Below are 6,729 nucleotides of genomic sequence, written 5' to 3'. Positions count from 1 at the left end.
AGCTGGCCCCATCTGTCGCATGTGTGCCTGTCACTGACATGACCAGCGCATGCATTGCCAGAGCCAGCGGTTTTCTTCTCAACAAGAGCAGCTGGAGGAGAAGAGGCACCCATGCGCAGAGCGGCCTTGTGAAAAAGACGGACTGCACTCTCCCAAACTTGGTTTCGGGCGTCTCCAAGCATCACACTTCTATTCCCATTTCGGTTCACTTTTACATATGCCATATTTTTTTCCCAACTACCTTAGTGCGTTCTTTAGAGGGCAAGAAACTTTCCACCAGCAGGCAAAACATTCTCATGGTGCACTATAATAGTTAGCATGCAAATGTTTCAATACAGAAATTCACGTACGCATTTAGTTCCATTAATAAAGTTCTCGGTGACTTTCAAAGAAGTAGCTATGAGTCAACCAGCCAAAACTGTGCTATGTCTAAGCAGATCTTATTGCCTGCAAGCCTTTTCCTGAATGCCATCAGCAAAAAATTATTCTTTTCTCAGCTGGCACGCTGAGGAACACATCATATGACCCAAAAGCTGCCGTATGGTCGCCTGCAAGTATGCCCTGAATGCAAGTGCATTACTTGCAAGAAAGGTGCTGCCTGCTTCAAGCAGGAGCATAATCCAAGTTGACTCAATGCTGCATGCAGTGTAGCAGTAGTAGTTGGAAGAATATTCCAGGGCTCCTTACAATCAAGAACTGTCCAGAGAAGGCTGGTACGAGGTGTCACAAGGGTCGTCTTGACATGTAAAAGATGGCTGCGTCGGCTGCGGAGTGGACCTGTCATGAGGAATGCCTTGCAGCCGCATGGTGGTGGACAGCTCATCAGTTTGGCATTCTGAAAAATGAATCATGCAAATATTTTGCAAAATTGAGCAAGGTATGTTGCTTGGCGAGGGGGTTGTCTGTTGGTACGATTGAAATGTTTTGCAATTCTTTAAATCACAAAATCCTGAAAAAAAAGCTGGGGCAAAGCATTGTATACAGACAGTGTCACAAAAAATAAAGCAGCCTTCTGGTTGAAAATCAAGGAGAACCTGTGTGCAACCAAGCTTTCAGCTGAATTTTAAAAATGCTTTGAAATTAGCCCCTTTTTTTAAGAGAAATGTACCCTTACGCACCAACATCTTTTACCTGAATCTTTTTAGACATGATCACTTTATTTGTCTGCACTTTTTCAATGTCGTTTCTGAGGTGAAGGAGTGTTTGGTAATGTGTTTCTAGTTCAGCCATTCGCTTCTTCAAAATCTGTTAGTGTTTTGTCTGTTGTGCTTAATTACGTTTTCAGCTCCTTGTATTTCGGTGATCAACTCGGTCTGGCCAGTGCTCAACTCCTGTAGTTCAGCCAGTACAGCAGCACTGCTGTTGGGACCAGGAATAGCTCCAACATCCCCCGATAACATGAGCAAGGAATGAACTTCCTGAGCGCACTCAACGGCAATGGCAAGACAGGAGCGCAGGCTTGGAAACTACACTGGGAGATAATTACTTGATTTTTTTAGCTAAGAGGACACACGTTTCACTGCATTGCAAAGGTAAATGGACTAGATGGCATTGCCGCAGTGCAGTCACCAAACCCATGGAGTGATGTTGGTGGGAGAAGCCCTTCTATACATGATGTTGCTGATGACGATGTGGCCAGCAGCGATGATATCTGGCGAGCGTAGCTCCTCTGGCGGCACATTCAGCGGGGACGAGCAGCTGACGGGTGGTGGGTGGCAAAGGCCTCGTCCGTTTCTGGTGCATGGCACTGCGCCCACCGATGACGCCCAGGCTGACAGGCATGCCAAAGTCGGCAGCAGCAGGCTGGCAAACGCAAGGAAGGTCGCCTGCATCGCAAAAATAAGTGGATTAGATGGCTGCACCGTAGTGCAGTCACTCAAGCCAGCACTACCGCGACTTTCATTCATTTTAAATATAATCAGCGGTAATTTTCATATAAGCACAAATTCTATGAGTTTTCCCAGAGTTTTTAGTCTACTCAAATTCCCTAACAATTCTCAGTTTTCCTGCTTGGTAATCACCCTGGAAATTTGCAATGCAGCACAAAAAACGGAACAAGCCTTCTCATTCAATTCCAGTTTACTGAGAGAGCACAGTGCATCTTATGCGAATGAAGTTTTTGTGTGCCTCACCTTAAAGTAGAAACCTCAGCAAGGTACATCAGCAAGAGCTCGCATTACGCCAGACGCTATCAGTGTTCTTGCCACAAAAGCCTCGCAGAGAAAGGGTGCTCCTGATCATCCTGTTACCATACCAATGTTTTCAGCAAACACTTTCAAATATCCCTCAAAATAGAGCTGTCAAAAATAAATAAAGGATTGTCCAGGAACAAACTGTCAGCCATGGCACACTTCGGGTACCTTGAAAATCACGCTAAATTTTTAGCCAGCTAAGCAAAAAATTTTGATTAATTTTATTACCACACCTTCGAAGTTACAGCCAATGGTGAGTCCATAGCCACAGACATGCCTGCCAACCTCAAGGCTTTCAAACTTGTAAAACCTTCACGACCGGGGAGATGTACCTACACCAGCACACAATTTCTTTTTTTTACCCATTAGCGCCCAGCGTACTTTTAAAAAATACAGTTAAATTTCTTATGATTTCAACACCAAAGATTGAATATTTCTTTTCACGTAGGTCATGCTTTTGTCACCGGGGGAGCGGCCGACGCCCCTTAACAAAGAAGGCGCCTTTCCTGTTTCCCTCCTCTATGTGCCATCTTTCCAGGGTGAAATTCCAGGATGTTTGTTTCCCACGAGCTACACCGGTAGTCGCTGGATTATAATTTTCTCGGGGCCACGTTTATGCACATATTATGCTAACTTCAAGAACAGCGAAGCACAAAAGAAAAAAGTAAGCAATGGATGCTTTGAATGTCCCACACCTTTGGTTCTTCTTGAGCTGTGATGAAATAGCTGCTGTACTTTCTATAGCACGCTGGGTCTTCCGCGTGCACAATGCCACCTAACTATTCCAGGTCATAGACCCTATGGTTCCTAGCAATTTCTCGCAAAAAAAAAAACACTTTGCGTCCTCAGCAAGGCCTCAGAGGCTGCTGTACTTGTAGCTAGCTACACTGAATATGATGATGGTGTGATTTTAATGCGTTAGAGTAAAGTTTTTGTTATAAGAACTGGTCGTTTTACAGAGGAGAGGGTCACTGTTATGTACTTCATACCTACTGAGGAAAGTCCTTGAGTTCAGACAAAAAAACTTTTGGAAGCGCGTGTTGTCCTGTCATTGCCTGAGGTTATTTCAACTCTTAGTGACCATTTCATCATTTTTCGCATTTTTTTATTACTACCAGTCAACACATTTTTGTAACGCTCTGCTTGGAGGAATTGCGGGCTACAGGAACCGTTCGCCGAAACGCATTTAGGAAGAGTCTACTCGGCCTAAAGAAAGCAACAGAATAGAAGCAGCCAGGAAAAATATGTTCTTGCTTCAATAGTCTAGGTTACATGCTTTTATTGAAGTCTAAGGCCTAAGTCTAAGTCTTAGGGCCTGCAACTATAACATCATTGAGCCTACATGTTTTGTAAAGCGGTGGTTGCCTACAGCGCATGAAAAACAGGACTTTTGTAAGCCAACACTCCTTTCCTTTTACAACAGTGGTGTGGCAGGTGTCGACCTTTCGGATCAAGCTGCCAACTGCTACTACATCGGCATCAGGGACAAAAAGTGGGGGCGGCTATTTGCACGAAAGGTCAACTTTGCAACTGTGCACGCATGAACAATTTACCAAATTGCTAGAGACGATGCTGCTGACAGTCTTTGCTTAGTGAAGAACGTCACCCGTCATTACCTACACCCCGACATGCAGCAACCAGCGATTCACAAACACTCTGGCTCAGTCGTGTCTGATGCTTCTTTCAAAAGGAGCAAGCTTTCCACGTACATTAGAATAACTGCGGTGCCAGTGTAGCCAGAAAAGATACCTGAGGGCCTGCAGGAAGTGTTGTATCACCCTGCGTAAAAATCACGGACACATTAACAAAATTCATGCCACCAAGTAGGAGTGGAGCAAAGTAGCCACTTGTGCTATGGGGAAGACCCAGCGTGCTATGAAACGTACACCTGTGTAACTTCGGAACGAATGAAGCAATCGTGAGGAAATTTAAGTAATCTGTTTTTCTTCATAAGGGAGCATTATATGCTAAAAACGAAGAGAATCCCTCCGTTAGATTTTTCTTGGTCCCTGATGGACTAAGCGTCACACTGTGCCACCAGTGCACGACGCGAGAGCGCTGAAGCTTCTTCACGCGTGGTGTCGCACGTGAGGAAACGCACAAACGGTGAACAGCCCATGACGAGCGCGGAATTTTGGCACGCTGGAAGAACGCAACTATCACACGGACTAAATCGAGGGCAGCACACAATTGTTTCCGAGCCTTGCAGGAGCAGCAATTAAGACACTTTTGATAAATAAAGAAAAAGAATTCTCCGCCAACACTGCCTCAGTGCTCGACTTAAGAGCACCAGCTAGAGGAGCTTCAAGTTTACAGTTTACGGAAGTTTAATGTTCCAAAACGACTCAGGCCATGAGGGACGCCGTACTGAAGGGCTCTAGAAATTTTGACCACCTGGGGTTATTTAGTGTGCACTCATATCGCACAGTACACAGGCCTCTAGAATTTTGCCTCCATCGAATTTGACTGCCACGGCCTAGATCGGACCTGAGTCTTTTGGGTCAGCAGCCAAGCGTCATAACCACTGAGCCACCACAGGGTCTCAAGAGCTCCAAGTATCTACATCAATGTATTCAGCAAATGTTAGGCTTTATTATTGGTCCCCAAAAAATATACAAAATATCATAAATGTACAGACGAGGGTCCCAAAGTCAAAGATTGCACCTGGACCCTCGATAAATCATTACTACAAGAAGTGGTTACAGCATAGTTAGCGGATAAATACAAAATATAGAATCAATACTTCACAAAAACAAGGTCAAAAATCACAATAACGCAGGTAATATACACAAAAAGAGAATAACACATCAGCATTCCAATAAAAATACTTTGAGCTTGTTTTTGAATTCAGGCAAGGAAATTGATGTTTTTAGATTTGATGGCAATGTGTTCCAAATTGAAATGGCTTGAAAATACAACGTCGATTTACCATAATTGGTATGGACTTTGGGGAGCAGAAAATTGTTCCCTGCTGCAAATCTGGTAGGGTTGTGACTGAACAGCTGAATGGGGTCTACAAACTGAAAATGTAGGGTGCCATGTAGTAATCTAAAGAACATGATTGCAAGGTGGTACTGGAAAAGCTGGTGGACTGGTAAAATACTGTGCTCCTGCAATAAAGAACGAGCATTAGTTGAGAAAGGGCTACGGGTAATAATGTGGATGGCCTTGTTTTGTAAGTGTTGCAGAGACGATAAATGGCAATGATAAGTATTTCCCCATGCAATAATCCCATAAGTGATGTGACTATGTATGAAGGCATAATACAAAGATAGGAGTAGGTTGCATGGAAAATACGGACGCGCGTTAATTAGAGCTCTGATGCCAAACATAGATCTTTTTTTTTGATGAGCGATATGGACGGAAAATTTAAGAGTTGAATCAAGAATAACGCCGAGGAAGTTGGTGTTATCAGAAGCCAGAATATTACAAGAACAAAGGTTTAGCGTAGGAGGACACGAAATAATTTTCTGGCTACTTTTGAACACTATGAATTTCGTTTTAGAGGGATTAATCAACCACTGATTATCAGTGCACCATTTGGCTACATTACTTAGAACGGCATTCAATTCAAGAGTTAGATCATCTATGGATGTATTAGATAATGACACGGTAGTGTCATCAGCATATAAGGCACAGTGAGTTGGACTAATAGAGTTAGGAAGGTCATTAATATACAGTAAGAATAGTAAGGGTCCTAAAATAGAGCCCTGAGGAACACCTTGGTTAATGGTTTTAGCTTGGGAAAAGCTTCCAATAATATTGATTATTTGTTGTCGATTTTGTAAATAGCTTTTCAGCAGTCGCGACACGGGACCTGTAGTACCATAAAATTCGAGTTTTTGAAGCAATATGGAGTGATTAATCATATCAAAAGCTTTTGTGAAATCTAAAAAGACAGAACCAACAAACTCGCCATTATCAATACCTTGCTTGATAAAATCAGTCAGAGAGATCAGTGCTAAGTTAGTCGAGCTGCCAGACCGAAAACCAAACTGATGGGGGGAAATTATCTTAAATTTATCTAGGTAATTGTTTAAGCGTTCAACTATCAACTTCTCGATGATCTTACTGAGAGAAGATAAAATCGATATAGGTCGATAGTTAGAAATTAATCGTCTGTCTCCTTTCTTGAACACTGGGATTACCTTAGCTGTTTTGAGGCAAGCAGGAAAAACACCTGTCTTTAGGATGAGATCAATAACATGACAAAGTGGTTCAGAGATCAGATTGGCTACAAGTTTAAGGTGCGGAGGAGATATCTTATCTAATCTAGGGCTAGTGTCCTTGAGGCCAGTAATCAGCAGTTCGATTTTACGAGGGGAAACAGGAAAAAGAAAAAAAGATTGTTTTGAGCGCTTTATGTTTATCTCTGAACTAAGTGGACGACTATTATGAGGTGCAGAAAGGAAGTCACTAAAGGCATTTGCAATGTCGAATGGATCAGTGCAGACTGTACCATTGAAATTACTTTCAGTAAGGGGGCTGTTTGCGCTGGGTAATTTGAGGAAGTCACTCAAAAGTTTCCATTGCTTTT

This window comes from Amblyomma mixtum, chromosome 10, assembly GCF_055824585.1.
Source record: "Amblyomma mixtum isolate Tamu chromosome 10, ASM5582458v1, whole genome shotgun sequence".
Classification (NCBI taxonomy): Eukaryota; Metazoa; Arthropoda; class Arachnida; order Ixodida; family Ixodidae; genus Amblyomma; species Amblyomma mixtum.
The sequence above is the reverse complement of the archived record's forward strand: the minus strand, read 5'-3'. Positions refer to the sequence as shown.